At 40.6% G+C, this 15,506-nt stretch overlaps 1 non-coding gene across 1 annotated transcript; it reads right to left on the bottom strand.

The window, feature by feature from the left end:
- Nucleotides 1-1,181: 1,181 nt before the first annotated feature.
- On the bottom strand, nucleotides 1,182-1,374 carry LOC119043175 (U2 spliceosomal RNA). The gene has a single exon (XR_005081369.1). It is a non-coding gene; the product is annotated as a U2 spliceosomal RNA (small nuclear RNA).
- Between the last annotated feature and the right edge of the window lie 14,132 nt (nucleotides 1,375-15,506).

The raw sequence follows: 15,506 nt of genomic DNA on the forward strand, positions 1-15,506 counted from the left end.
AGGAATATTCCAATTCATAGTACCTCCAAACAGAGAGAGCACTAGACTGAGGGTAAAACAAAACATGCATTCTAATACTGAATTAGTAACCAACTATGAAAAACACTTCATTTCTTTGAGCCTGTTTTTTCATCTACAAATAAGAGTGCCCAAGTATGTTTCCACTTCAAGGTCACAGTCCAACTAAAATATTTTCTTCAAAATGTTTCTTCTACGAAAAGTGAAATATATGATTGATATAATGCACATTAGAATACAATACTTTAATACAAGCCAAAAAGTGATTGTCTGCTCTTTTTCCTTTCTTTTTGGCCTATTATCAAGCAACTACTGTATTTATATCAAGAGTATTTTGACACAAATAGAAAGTGGATATTACATCCTTGTAACTCACCTATGTTTACATTTCAAGCTATACCACATTTATTTCACAAATATACAGGTACTGTGTACCTCCTTTGCTACCAAGAAGCAAACAATACAAAATATAGCTAAAAACATTATAATTTAAAAATACTTTCAAAATATGTCCCCAAGTTTTTTCTGCACTCATCTCTTTACCATTTCTATAACACTCTCAATGACAGAATGCACGGAAAATGCACAAAAGTAATCATATTAAATATACCAGGGCAATTTTTTAGCAACAGTTTTAAAACAAATCTAAGAGCTTTAAGAAAGCTCATTAACTGCCAAAAACACCTTCTTTTCATTACTCTGAGTTTCAAATTTCATAAATCCTAAGACAAAATTAAACTGCAACAATAATAACACTAAATATCAACTGGAAAATGCAGACTTTCCATGTTAAAATATGCTAATAATCTAGCAGCATCTACTATAAATTCCTATTGGACTTCCACAAATGACTAAGTTTGGTTAATAAAAACTACCTGCCACAAATATCATGTAATACTTGGTCCTTTCAAAATTATTTTCATACTCTCTTATGTTCAATGCTAGAGAAAAAACACGATGTTTAAGTGAAGAATGCCATCCACAAAATGAAAACTATCAATCAAAAGAAAATTCACCATTTTATTACTTAATTTTCAATCATCTACAGGTACTAAGCACAATTCTTAAAAGGTAATGGCTCCACCACAAGGACACTCGATTTCAAACATCGAGTACAGTAATTGAAGTTGTAACATTAAAAGGTCACTTTTTTTGTGTCCCCAAGGCAGTGCACCATTTCCAGAAGTACCACAATACCAGGTCGATGCTCGGAGTGGACATAGCAAGCTCGTATTCCACTTGACAGCTCCAAAATTCCATTTAAGATAATGTCTTCGGAGAGAGGATGCGTCTGTCAGATATTAAACTGATAATAACATAATACCCTTGATCTCAGCCAAAAGGCCGAGAAGCAATGAAAGGGTCACTTTTTCAATAAGTCTTGCTTCATTAGTGGCTCTGACCCAAAGTATACTGAAGGATTTCCCCAATGCTAATATCACTGAAACGCTTACTACCTTTGACACCTGAAAATAATAAAGATGAGATTTAAGACAACTTTTCATTAAAATATACATAGACTGTATCCTTAGGTATTACCTTAAAAATACTAATCCAATACACTGAAGGCTTCCATTTTGGCACATTATTTGAAACTTATTTTTATTATGGAATGAGAACGTGAAATATTAAACCACACTGTTCTATAATCTGCTTTCAAAAGGTCATCTGTATTAATGTTTTAAGTAGTAGATCTAACCACTTTTAACTTAACATTTTTAAATGGTCAAATTTCTAAAACCTCATCATTGAAACTTACTTTCAAAGTCTGTGCTGATAGGAAACTAAACACTGTATACAGGAGTTGAGCAGCTTCTCTCAGCAACCAGTGTTCTGCAATTCGCCTTCATTTTCTTCTGAGCTTTCATTTTCCTTGCACTGCAGTTTTGCACTTAGTGAAAAAAGATAATACGCACCACAACAGATAAGAATGGTCAGCTTTCTGTAATTACAAAGAGCAACAGTCCTCTTCTTAGTCCTCTCTTCCTCTACTCACACCAAGGAGAGTCCAGGGGAAGCAGGCCTCCCTCTGCTCCCTGCAGGATGCTGGGTCATGGGGCACCCCCTGGACTGTCTGAGGTTCAGACCCCCCAACCTTGGGCCTTTCCAAATCGCTCCCGCACCACCTTCTGCCTAAGATTTCCATGGACAACCGCGGACCCCATGTGTACACCTGGGACTGGGTCAGCCTGTCCCAGGATCGCCAGCATGTCAAGGCAGAGCTGTGAGCAGGAACAGCAACAGATGCCCGGGGACAGTGGGGCTGCTCACTGCTTGGTCCAGGGCTTCTCTTCACCAGGAGTCCAGCAGCAGAGAAGTCGCATTCCGACTTCTTGGAAAAGGTCAGCACCAGCGGCCAGGAGCAAATGGAGGGGCAGAACCTAGTCCAAGTGGGAAATCAAGCAGCCCAGCCAAGGAACTGACCTGTGCAGACCACCATCTTCCCCTGTTCTGGAAGCAGCCATTTTCCTGGCCTGGGAAGTCATGCGTGGCTTGTGGAACTCGCCCAGCTGCCTACCCTGCAGCTTCTTTTCTGGCCTAAGTGCAGTGGGGCTCCAGGCAGGTGGGGAAGAAGATAATGAGCTCTGATACCATAGGGGCAGCTTTCCGATTCTGAGATGGCCTCAAAATAGGACGTTAAACAGAGAGTTTATTGGGAGACCAAGTTGAGTCAATCACCATAATATAAAGCAGAGAAAAACAAAATGCCTTTACTCACCATGTGCTATGGGGCTGCTTATGCCAAGACAACATTGTGCCTTGATAAGTGCTGAAAGAGAGCAGGTTTCCAAACTCTTATTTTGTTCAAAGTGTTACATACCCAGTATTTTGTCATGTATAATGCACACTGTATTGCTCACATTTTTGAGGGGAAAATAAGGCTGAGCATTATAAACAAGTAGTACCGGAAATATCAAGTACCTGTTCTTTTTTTTTAAATTTTTTTATTGATTATGCTGTTACAGTTGTTCTATTCCCCCCTTCATTCCCCTCCACCCTACCCCCCCATCCCCACCATTACCCCCCTTTAGTTTATGACCATGTGTCTCAAATCCTTTAGATTCTATACTTCCCATGCTATTCTTGCCCCCTCATCTATTTTCTATCTACTGTCTATGCTACTTATTTTCTGTACCTTCTCCCCCCTTCTCCTCCTCCCACTCCCCTGTTGCTAACCCTCCTTGAGATCTTCATTTCTATGTTTCCACTCCTGACCTAGCTGTCTGCTTAGATTGCTTTTGTTTTAGATGTGATTGTTAATAACTGTGAGTTTGTTGTCCTTTCACTGTTCATGTTTCTTTAACTTCTTTTTCTTCGATAAGTCCCTTTAGCATTTCATATAATAAGGGCTTGGTGATGATGAACTCCTTGAATTTGATCTTATCTGAGAAGCACCTTATCTGTCCTTCCATTCTAAATGAAAGTATTGCTGGATAGAGCAATCTTGGTTGTAGGTCTTTGGATTTCATGACTTGGAATACCTCTTTCCAGCCCCCTCTTGCCTGGAAGGTTTCTTTTGAGAAATCCGCTGACAGTCTAATGGGGACTCCTTTGTAGGTGACTGTCCCCTTAGCTCTTGCTGCTTCTAGGACTCTCTCCTTCATTTTAATCTTGCCTAATGTAATGATGATGTGTCTTGATGTGTTCCTTCTTGGGTCCCACTTCTTTGGGACTCTCTGAGCTTCTTGAATTTCCTGGAAGTCTATTTCCTTTGCCAGATTGGGGAAATTCTCCTTTATTATTTGTTCAAATAAGTTTTCCACTGGTGGCTGTGCCTTTCCCCCTTCTGGTACCCCTATAATTCGGATGTTGGAGCGTTTAAAGATGTCCTGGAAGTTCCTAAGACTCTCCTCATTTTTTTGAATTCTTGCTTCTTCACTCTTTTCTGTTTGGCCATTATTTGCTTTCTTCTGGTCCACTCCATTGATTTGAGTCCCAGTTTCCTTTTCATCGCTATTGATTTTCTGTGCAATTTCATTCATTTCAATTAGTTTCATTTTCATATGGTTGTCTAATTTGTGGCTATAATCAACCAGTTCTATGAGGATCCTGATGACCAGTGTTTTAAACTGTGCATCTGAGAATTTTGCTATTTCTTCATCGCTTAGATATATAGGCTCTGGGGATTTGAGATCTTCTTGAGCCATTTTTGGTCTGTTCGTGTCCATTAAGTATGAGGAGCAGAGCCTTGGACTCTCAGGTCACTGGGTTGTGATGCTGTATGTGGGGGCGTGGTCAGAGTGGGGAAATGGCGACCCTCTCTGCTGTTTCTCACAGCTGGGTGAGGAGCAGATCCTTAGGTGGTTCACCAGGGCTGGGCCACTCAGGTGGCTGGGTTATGACGTTGTATGTGGAGGCGGGGTCAGAGCGGGGAAATGGCGGCGCCCTCTGCTGCCGCTCACCGTGGGGCCTGCTCAGTCCTGTAGTATCACCACCTCCTCCCTCGCTTGTCTATCTGCACACAAAAGCACAACCACAGTCAACCCGCAGCCCTGCTCCCTCCCTGTTTCCCCACGGTTGCTCGCTGAGTTGCTTACTAGGTCCAACCCTGCGCCTGGGTTCTGCAGGCCCAAGTCCATCTGACCGAGTTTTTCTGTGCAACCCCACACTGACAGCTGCTGGTTTCACCCCTCTTACCTGTCAGGCTGAAGAATTTGTTGTTATCAGACTTCCAAAAAGTTCAATTTTCCGTGTTCTGACTATGTTTTCTGTTGCTAATATTTAGTTGTCTCTAAACTTGGTTGTGAGAGGAGGCATGGCGTCTCCACCTATGCCTCCATCTTGGCAGAAGTCTTCAAGTACCTATTCTTGTGTGTTGTATTATTCACTCCTTAAATTTTTTTGTGCCATAATACATTCAAAAATAAATGCCAAAATACTTTTATAAAACAAAAACATCTAAATATAAACAAATATTTAAATTTAACAATTAGAAGGGTTGTCCCCCCTGAAAGCTGGGCCAAAATGGGGGTTCATGTTATACACAGCAAACTATGGTATTAATCATCCCATTCATAAGGTAGAAAGGAAGAAAATCTTACCATTTTGCCATGGCATGGATGGACCTGGCAGTCTTTACTAGTGAATTAAATAAGGGAACAAATACCATAGCATTGCACTAATGTTGAATGAAATTTAAAAAATAAAAACAAAACTGGTACATACAGAGACAGCTGTCAGAGGGAAGGGGAGTTTGGGTTCTTCATGAAAGAGGTAAAGTGGTTGAACAAAAAAAATTTATAGAATCAGACAACAGTATAGTGATCATCAAAGGAAAGTGGGTGAGAGATGTAGAAGAAGATAAATGGGAAATAAGTGGTGAGGGACAGACTTGATTCTGGATAGTGAGCACATAATGCAATTTACAGGAGGTATATCATAGAATTGTGTGTATTTGAAACATATACCAGAGACTATTTTTGAAATTTTAATGCTTTTTACCCTCACCAGATGGCATTTTTCCTTGCTTCTCAGGGAGAGGAAATGGAAACAAAGAAACATGGATGAGAAAGAGAAACATCAGTTGGTGCCTCCTGCACATGTTTGGACCAGGGATCTTTGGTGCCTGATTAGGAATCAAACCCACAACCTAGGTATATGCCCTGACCAGTAATCAAACCTACAATCTTTCAGTTACAAGACAATGGTCCACCCAACCAAGCCACACAGTCTAGGGCCATTGAGGGTGCTGGTCAGCCCACACAGTCCTTCCCGGCCCCCAGTCACCCATGGATGAGAATAAGTCTACTAAGACATGACCTACTTAGGGAGAAAAGGTGGCCGATTTCTCAAAGGCAAAGGGTCTTGAGCCTGTTCTTCAATGGGCTTTTATTGGGTTTGATTTGCATAGGAATACAGGGTATATAGGTAAACTCGTCACTCATTGTCAGGCAGTGATCATGAAATAGTACATAATGTTCAAAGAATGATGAGGGCTTATTCTGAGTCAGGGTAAAATAGCCAAAGTGACAAAAAAACTGTAAGAAACAAACTAATTTTACTCTTGGATCCTTATCTTTTAAATTGAAGGTATTAGCAAATCATGTTGCACAGGATTTTATGCATGGTTTTTTAGTCCTGATCATCCAGGGGAAACTGCCGTTTCCACCACTGGACTATGTGCACCTCCCCATTGTTTTGGGCTTAAATCTAGTGGCAGGTGAGGGCAGCCAAGAGATTAGGAGGCTTCTTACAGACAGATTGAGGACTCAGGAAATGTCTAAAGTGAGGAATGAGGGCCTATCACCCTCTTGTTCTATAGTCCTCCAGCTCTTTGTCTGATAGCCTATTCATAATGGGGCCTATTTTAGGTCGACCCCCCTTGAGGAATCTCATCCATCATTGGCTAATAAGTCACCTGCCTGGGGTCAAGCAGGGTAAAGTAAAAAAGGCAGAGCTGATGACCCTGATGGTAAGATAAGATTTGTCTCCTTAGTGGCTTATGATCCCAAGGTTTCTTTACTGAGCCTAAACCATGGGGGGAAATAGTTCCTGAAACCAGGCAGGGAGGTTCCAACAGGGCCCTATGTAATTTAATTAGCCAATGTTCACCCAGTAATTTCATACAGATTAAAAATATAAATTTTAAAGGGAACACAAATCTTTAATATAGATTAGAGTTGAAATGACAATACTTTTGATATATTGAAAACAAATGCATTATTAAAAATAAAGCCCTAAGAAACTCTGGGCATTGAAAATTCTGTGTTGAAAAAATGATTCAATAGACTTGAATAAAATTGTCAAGAAGAGCCCTAAGAATGAAAGCAAATTATTTTGTTTGTATTTTACTTTTGACCTAAGCACACTGGTGAATCAAGTAAAATCCACATATTAGTCCGAAAAGCTGTCTTGAAGAATATAAAACAACTTTTCTAAGGAACTAGCGGGAATTATGTGTTCTAAATGGAAAGTTTATACCTCCTTAGTGTGAAAGTAAGAGGCTGTCTGGTTTCTGACTTCCTCTTGCACCTTACCTGAATTCACACTGTATACTCACCTGCTAAGGCCAGGTGAGCCAGGGCCTCCAGAAGGAAACTTCTAACTGGCTCTTCCCCACCTGGTGATGCACTGCTCAATACATTCAAGTGCTCTCCTGAGAGTACACAAACTTGCAACCCCAGCAGTCACATGGCCCATGACCATGCAGGATCCACATGCAGGCCCCAGCAGGCATCCTGAAATGAACAGCAGCCAGGAAGAAATTAAGCTCCCTTGGTGGGGACTATATGACTGCTTAGCAATTGCATGCGGGCTCCCAAGGATGGTATTTTAAGTGGAGCAGGAACTGTGCACACACTGGCATTTGTCTTTCTCTTGCTGAGGAGATAGGCTTGGAGGTGGGAGTCTGCCATTCTCCCAGATCACACAATGCCTGAATGAAACCTCTTTCCTGTTGCACCAGCATTTGCCTAAAGAGTTTGGCTGTTGTGGCAACAGGCTACTGAACCTTCATTGTTGTTGTTCATTTACACAGGTACTGACCACTCAGTGGATACCATGACCCTGAAAGAGCACATCTAGAATACTGATGAATATTCCACTAAAACTATTCCCTGAGACATCCCCTGAAATTCACTTGTGTAACAGATGAACAAAGGCCTCAGGACAAAGATTTTTGTCTTAAGGCTTTATTACTCCCATTGCTACAACCCCCACGGATTTTACAGCTAATGTTTTGAGCTCCACACTGGAACCCTGGGTTGTGCAGTCTGTCTCAGTCAACAGTTGTGCCTCCCAGCTTATGCACGCCAGCATGTGGAAATCCTGGTATGTCAGGCATGGTCTTGCACCACATGCTTTCAGCCCTTGCTTCCTGTCTCCACCCCTCCTACCAGTCTGAATGAATGTTTCTTTAAATCCTTACTCAGCAGACTTCCACACAATTTGCTTTTCTGGCAGTTTCTGATTGTTTTCTGTTTTTAAATTGGTTGTTTTCCTCCTTTTGGTTGTGTGAGGAAGCAAAGCATATCTACCTATGCTTCCATTTTGGCCAGAAGCTCTCGACAACCTCACAGCTCAAGTATTTTGTAGTAAAAAAAAAGGCTTAGTCACATCCTTCTTCTTTCATAGGAGTATTATGAAAGATGTCTTTGATATAGCTCTTGAATTTAGGCAAAAAATAGTACTACTACTGACAGCAATTTTGGGTCACTTAATCTAGGCTGTGCACCTTACAATTATTTTCTCAATGAGTGTTACCATTCCCTTTTACCAGAGGTAAGGTTACATAGCTAATACATAGAAGATTCAGGATCTGAGCCCAATCCATTTGACTCCAAAACCCTGGCTCTTAACCATAGCCTATGGCACTTGCCAGATATTAACCCAAGTAGAACATGAGCATGTCTGCTGAGGCAAGAAGTGCATTGGCCTGGGAAGCCTTGGAAATAAGGCATCGAAAGTCCCATAGCACATTCAGGCTGCCAAAAGCCAGCCACCAATCTTGCAGCTCCACTCTCTGACATTCACGTACTTGGTTGACCCCTACTGCCTCTAGGAAATCTCTTTAAAAGCAAATGCCTGAGAGCAGGGTGGTGACTGGTGCCATCTGTGTCCTCTGAGAAGCAGGCAGCCTCATGGGACTAGAAATGCAAGAAACTTATGGCGGGATACAATCAGATTCCAATGTCAGGATCTCAGACAGTGCAGATAGCTCAGTAGGTGTCCTCTGTGCTCCTCAAAATCCCTGGTGAAGCCTTTCCTATGTCTGCTACACTGTTTGTTTACCTTTCTCTTTCTCAGGGGTCAACAACATGTTCAAAGTCAGGGGCTGGTTGTTTTTCTTTGTTTTCCCAGAATCCTAAATGCCTGCTGACTTGGGCAACTGAGAGCAGTATCAATGAAGTGACATGGGTTGAATTGTGGTCAGAATAGGTTGAAGAATGAATGGATGAGGAGGAATTTAAAATAAGGTTGAATCTCCATTAGACAACTGAGGAAACAGGGTAGAGATTTGGATGAAACCAAGAAAAGGGAGATAAGGCCCCAAGAGTCATAATTCACTGTGAATATAGTCTTCATTGAATACCTATGTTCTTTGATAGATGTAGAAAGACCCTCCCCCAGTGTTATCCCTTTTGTGGTGTGGCTTTACTCTCTATGGTTGAAACTCACAGGAAGAGAAGAGACCCAAAGGGTATAAACCCCTGCTCTGCTATTGAGATCTGCTTAATATGGAAGCAGACTAAGAAAATGAAGTACCACATAAGTAAACATCTGCAGGTAACAGATAATGAATGATAAGGTGTAGCAGCCTCACACTCATGGTAAATAGAAGGACTGAATGTTTGCAAGGTAATAAAACATATTCAAGCTTTGAAGATTAGTGTAATTGAAGATTTCAGATGAGTGCCTTTTGAAATGTGTTTTTTGTATGAAGTTGTCATTGCAATAATGAATGTTTTGCATTTGAGAGAGTGGCGTAATATTTGGAATTTTTTCCAAAGGGAAAACGATTAGTAGCTCATTTTAATGACTTCTGGAGAATATGAGAATTTTAGTTTTTCAAGTCTCCTTTTCTTCACCCAAAAGTGAAACGAAGTGTTCAGTAGGGAAAAATTGAAAACAGAAACAACCAAACTGGCTTGATCATAATAATGACAAAAGTATTTCATGTACAATTTTTACAATATTTTATTTTTAGAAAAAGGAGAAGTGTGGGAGAAAAGCTTTATTGATATGAAACCGAAACATCGGTTGGTTGCTCCTTGTATGTACCCCACGGGGGACCAAACTTGCAACCCAGGCATGTGCACTGAATCTAAATCGAACAAGTGACCTTTCCCTTTGTGGGACAGAACCCAAGCAAGCCACATCATAAAGAGCTCAGTGTGTTTTTAAAACTATGTTGACATTTGTTATCTGATTCAATATATATTATAAACAAACAAGTTATCATTAACTCAGGTTTACTGTGATAATCTCCATAAGAGAGATGAGGGAACTGAGGACCAACTACAGCTTCATCCTCAGCAACATCATTCTTTAAAACAAAATGCCCAAACCACTATTCTTCCCTGGTGTGTACTGACCCTCCCATCTTCTCTCACTTCCTTCCCTCTGCCTTCTTTTCTTTTCATACTTCCATTCTAATCTGTAGACTTCCTAATTGACAGACATTCAAATTTCATCAATTGTCTCAATAATAGTCTTCATACACAGACATATATATTTAAACACACATGTATTTACACACACACATATATGTACACACACATTCCTTTTCTGGAACACAAGTTGCCTTTCGAATGGGTCTCTAGTCTCCTTTAGCTTGGAGGAGACTAGAGACACATTCCTCAGCCTTTTCTCATATTTTTTAATCTGAATTATATTATTATTGTTCATTTACAGTTGTCTGTAATTTCTCCCCACCCCTCCATCTTCCAAACCCAGCTCCCTCCCTTGCTTCTACTCTCCCCCTTAGTTTTGTCCATGTTTCCTTTATAGTAGTTCCTGAAAACACTTCTCCCCACTGTCCCCTCCCCACTCCGCTCTGGCCAATGTGAGATTTTTCTTAATTTCAATGACTCTGGAATATTTTGTTTGTTTTATTCTTTTGTTGATTATGTTCCAGTTAAATTTGAGATCATATGCTACTTGTCCCTCACCACCTGGTTCATTTCACTTAGCATAATGCTCTCCAGTTCCATCCATGCTTTTGCAAAAGGTAGAAGCTCTTTCTTTCTCTAGGCTGCATAGAATTTCACTGTGTAAATGTACCATGGTTTTTTATCCACTTATTTGCTGATAGGCACTTAGGTGTCTTCCAGATCTTGACTATTGTCAACTGTGCAGCTACGAACTTTGGGATGCTTGGGTTCTTTTGGATTGGTGTTTCAGAGCTCATAGAATATACTCCTAGCAGTGAAATGGCTGGGTCAAAAGCAAGATTTATTTTAAGATTTCTGAGGAAATTCCATAATATTTTTCATAGTGCTTGTACCATACTGCATCCCCACCAACAGTGCACTAGGATTCCCTTATCTCCAAATCCTCTCCAAGTTGTTTGTTGATTTATGATGGCCATACGAACCAGTGTGATTGGTATTTCACTATGGTTTTAATTTGCATCTCTGTGATAACTAGTGATACTGAGCAGCTTTTCATGTGTCTCTGAACCCTCTGTATATTCTCCTTGGAGAAGTGTCTGTTCAAGTCCTTTGCCCAATTTTGAATTTGTTTTTTCTTCCTGGAGTGGAGTTGTGTGAGTTCTTTATATATTTTGGAAGTCAAGCCCTTGTCTGAGGTGTCATTGCCAAAATATTTTCCCATATGGTTGTCTCTCTCTTTTTTTAATGCTGTTTTCTTTAGTCGTGCATAACTTTTTAATTCAATGAGGTCCCATTTGTTTATTCTCTCCTTTATGCCTTTTGCTTTAGGGAACATATCTGTGAAATTGTTGCTGAGTGGAATGCCTTAAGATTTTCCTGCCAATGTTCTTCTCTGGGACTTTTATGATGTTATGGCTTATATTAAAGTCTTTTATCCACCTTGAATTTATTTTTGTTTATGGTACAAATTGGTGATCAAATTTTTGTTTGCATATCGTTGCACTGATCTCCCAACACCATTTGTTGAATAGGTTATTTTTGCTTTATTTTATCCATCTTCCCTCTTTGTCCAATATTAATTGACCATAGAGACTTGAATTTTATTCTGTGCTCTCTGGTCTGTTTCATTCGTCTATATAACTGTTCGTATACCAGTACCAGGCTGTTTTGATTACAGTGGACCTTAAATATAGTTTAATACCAGGTATTGTGATTCCTGCTGCTTTGTTCTTCTTTCTCAAAATTGCAGCAGCTATTCGGGGTCATTAATGCTTCCATATAAATTTCAGAGATATTTTCCCTGGCTGCTGTAGCTCAGTGAATTGAGCACGGGCCTGGGAACCATACAATTGCGGTTTGATTCCCAGTCAGGGCACATGCCAGGGTTGCTGGGTCCCTGCAGGCAAGTTCCCAGTAGGGAACCCACAAAAGGCAACCATACATTGATGTTTCTCTCCCTCTCTCCTTCCATTCCCCTCTAAAGATAAATAAATAAATAAAAATGAAATCTTAAAAAAAAAACCTTTAAATTTCAGAGATATTTGTTTTGTATCTGTGAAATATGTCGTGGGTATTTTAGCAGGGATTGCATTGAATCTGTAAATTGCTTTGGGTAGTATGGCCATTTTGATGATGTTAATTCTTCCAATCCATATCTTTTTTTCTATTTTCATGACCTTAATATTTTAATTTATTTATTCGATTTTATTTCATTTATTTATTTTTTAATTATTTTATTGTTCAATTATAGTGGTCTCCATTTTCTCACTACCTCTCTTACCTATTCCATACAAAACGTCTTCCCTCCTTTTCTTCCACCCTCCCCATTAGTTTTATCCATGTGTCCTTTGTTGTAGTTATGATAACACTTCTCCCCACTCTTCCCTCTCCTCTGGCTATTGTTAGATCACTATTAATCTCAATGACTCTGGTTATATGTGTTTGCTGTTTTCTTTTGTTGATTATGTTCCAGTTAAAGGTGAGATCACATGGTATTTGTCCCTCACTGCCTGGCGTATTTCACTTAGCACAATGCTCTCCACTTCCATCCATGCTGTTACAAAGGGTAAGGAATTGTATGCAGCAGAGAGAAAGAAGCTTATACCCTTTGCAACCTTAACATTTTGAAAGAGCACAGGCCAGTCAGTTCTTTTGTGAAGTGTTCCTTCGCTTGGATTTGTCTGGTGTCTTTATAATTAGGTTCTGGATATCCATTTTTGCAGGAATACAGTGCTGCTATGTTCTCAGGGATTCATAGGGAGACCAGTAAACCTGGCTCTTTACTCATGAGCTTAACCTTGATCACCTGCGTAAAGTGGTGTCTATCAGGTTTCTTCATTTGAAATCACTATTGTTCCCTCTGTGATTTTAATTATCCTGGGGGGGAGATAGTCTGGGGCTATGGAAACATTTAATTTCTTATGAGATTTTTGTCAGTGAGATGCCCGCTTGATCCCTTTATCCCTAAACATTAACATTGGTCTTTCGAAATAAACTCATATGACTTGGATTTCACAATAGTATACAAATTGGCATCACAGTTCCTAAAAGTTTTCAAAAGTTGGCAACTCTAATTTAAATAAAATCAGAACTTGTCATTTCATAATTAGATCACTGCAGCATCTTACCCCTCTTTGCTTCTGGGATCCCATGAGTAATTTAAGACATTCCAGTCACAGTACATTGTGTGTGTGTGTGTGTGTGTGTGTGTGTGTGTGTGTGTGTGTGTGTGTTTTCAAAATGGTCCTGTACTTAAAGAATGTAAGAGGCCAAGATGGAGACGTAGGTGGAGGAACCACCTTGCCTCTGTGCACAACCAAATCTAAGAACAACTATTTTTAACAACAATCACAACCAAGCCACATGGAAAATCGACAATACGGAGTCCAAAGACACTAAATGCTCAGCTAAACCGGTAAGAGAAGCGAAGCCAGCAGCGGAGCAGGTTAGCAAGAAAAAATTCCCGGGTGGTGCGCAATGCGCAAGCAGCCGAAGGCGCTGATCGAGAGCTAGCTACGGGAGTGCACAGGGCAGAGGCGCGGCGGCTGTCTGCGGTCTGTCTGTCAGTTGGTTGCGCATCTGCATGCGGAGAAACCAGTGAGAAGGGAAGCCTGCGCGGGGCAGCAGGCTCGCACAATTCCGATCCGATAAACAAGCCCGGGGCAAGTGGTGTGACTGGACAGGCTGGGCTAGCGGAGAGGACCACCATTGCTCCCTCTCTGACCATGCCCCCACACACAGCATCACAAAGCAGCGACCTGGGTCACCCCATCCTGGTAAACAACTAAGGCTTCGCTCCGCTTACTTAACAGCACGAATAGACCAAAAATGGCTCTAGGACAACTCAGAGCCCCAGAACCAATAGATCTAAGTGATGAAGAAATAGCCAGTCTTTCAGATGCACAGTTCAAAACACTGGTTACCAGGACCCTTACAGAACTGGTTGATTTTAGTCACAAATTAGAGAAACATATGGAAGCTAAACTAATTGAAATGAATGGTAATACAAAGGAAACCAATAGTAATGGAAAGAAAATTGGGACTCAAATCAAGGGAGTGGACCAGAAGGAAGAAAAAAATGATCAAACAGAAAAGAATGAAGAAATAAGAATTCAGAAAAATGAGGAGAAGCTTAGGAACATCCAGGACATCTTTAAACACTCCAACATCCGAATTATAGGGGTACCAGAAGGGGGAAAGGCACAGCCACCAGTGGAAAACTTATTTGAACAAATAATAAAGGAAAATTTCCCCAATCTGACAAACGAAATAGACTTCCAGGAAATCCAGGAAGCTCAGAGAGTCCCAAAGAAGTTGGACACAAGAAGGAACACATCAAGACACATCATCATTACATTAGCCAAGATTAAAATGAAGGAGAGAATCCTAGAAGCAGCAAGAGATAAGGAGACAGTCACCTACAAAGGAGTCCCCATCAGACTGTCAGCTGATTTCTCAAAAGAGACCTTACAGGCAAGAAGGGGCTGGAAAGAGGTATTCCAAGTCATGAAAACCAAAGATCTACAACCAAGATTGCTCTACCCAGCAAAGTTTTCATTTAGAATGGAAGGACAGATAAAGTGCTTCTCAGATAAGACCAAATTCAAGGAGTTCATCATCACCAAGCCCTTATTATATGAAATGTTAAAGGGACTTACCTAAGAAAAAGAAGATAAAAAAGATGAACAGTGAAAGGACAGCAAACTCACAGTTAGTAACAACCACACCTAAAACGAAAGCAAACTAAGAGGACAGCTAGATCAAGAGCAGAACCATAGAAATGAAGATCTCATGGAGGGTTAGCAACAGGGGAGTGGGAGGAGGAGATGGGGGGAGAAGGTACAGAAAATAAGTAGCATAGACAGTAGATAGAAAATAGATAGGGGGGAGGGTAAGAATAGTAGGGGAAATACAGAATCTAAAGAATTTGAGACACGTGTTCATGAACTAAAGGGGGAAATGGTGGGGGAGGGGTATGCAGGGTGGAGGGGAATGGAGGGGGGTATAGAGCAAATGTAATGGCATAATCAATAAAAAAATTAATTAATTAAAAAAATTTAAAAAAAAAAGAATGTAAGAGAGACCACTGACAATCCTTTTCACAGACCAGCTTTCAAAAGCCCAAGACACAGGGCTCAGACCCCAGGCCTCACCCTCTCCTGGAGGAGCTCTGTGTGAGCTTCTTTAGGGATTCAAACAACTTCTCTGTGATCCTGTAAGGAGAGAGCCCATCTGTAACTGTTCTCCAGAATAACTCCAGTAGCTACCCCCATTGTCCTTCATTCTATCACACTGTTTTCTCCTCAGCACTTACCCTGGTAAGAAATTATACATTTATTTGTTTAATAAATAACAGCATTTACTGTTATTTATTAAATAAACAGAGTTTACTGTTGCACAGTAAGGGATATTTCCAGTCAACATAGCAGCATAGGT

The sequence above is a fragment of the Artibeus jamaicensis genome, unplaced genomic scaffold, assembly GCF_021234435.1.
Source record: "Artibeus jamaicensis isolate MK-2021 breed Jamaican fruit bat unplaced genomic scaffold, CSHL_Jam_final contig_589, whole genome shotgun sequence".
Classification (NCBI taxonomy): domain Eukaryota; kingdom Metazoa; phylum Chordata; class Mammalia; order Chiroptera; family Phyllostomidae; genus Artibeus; species Artibeus jamaicensis.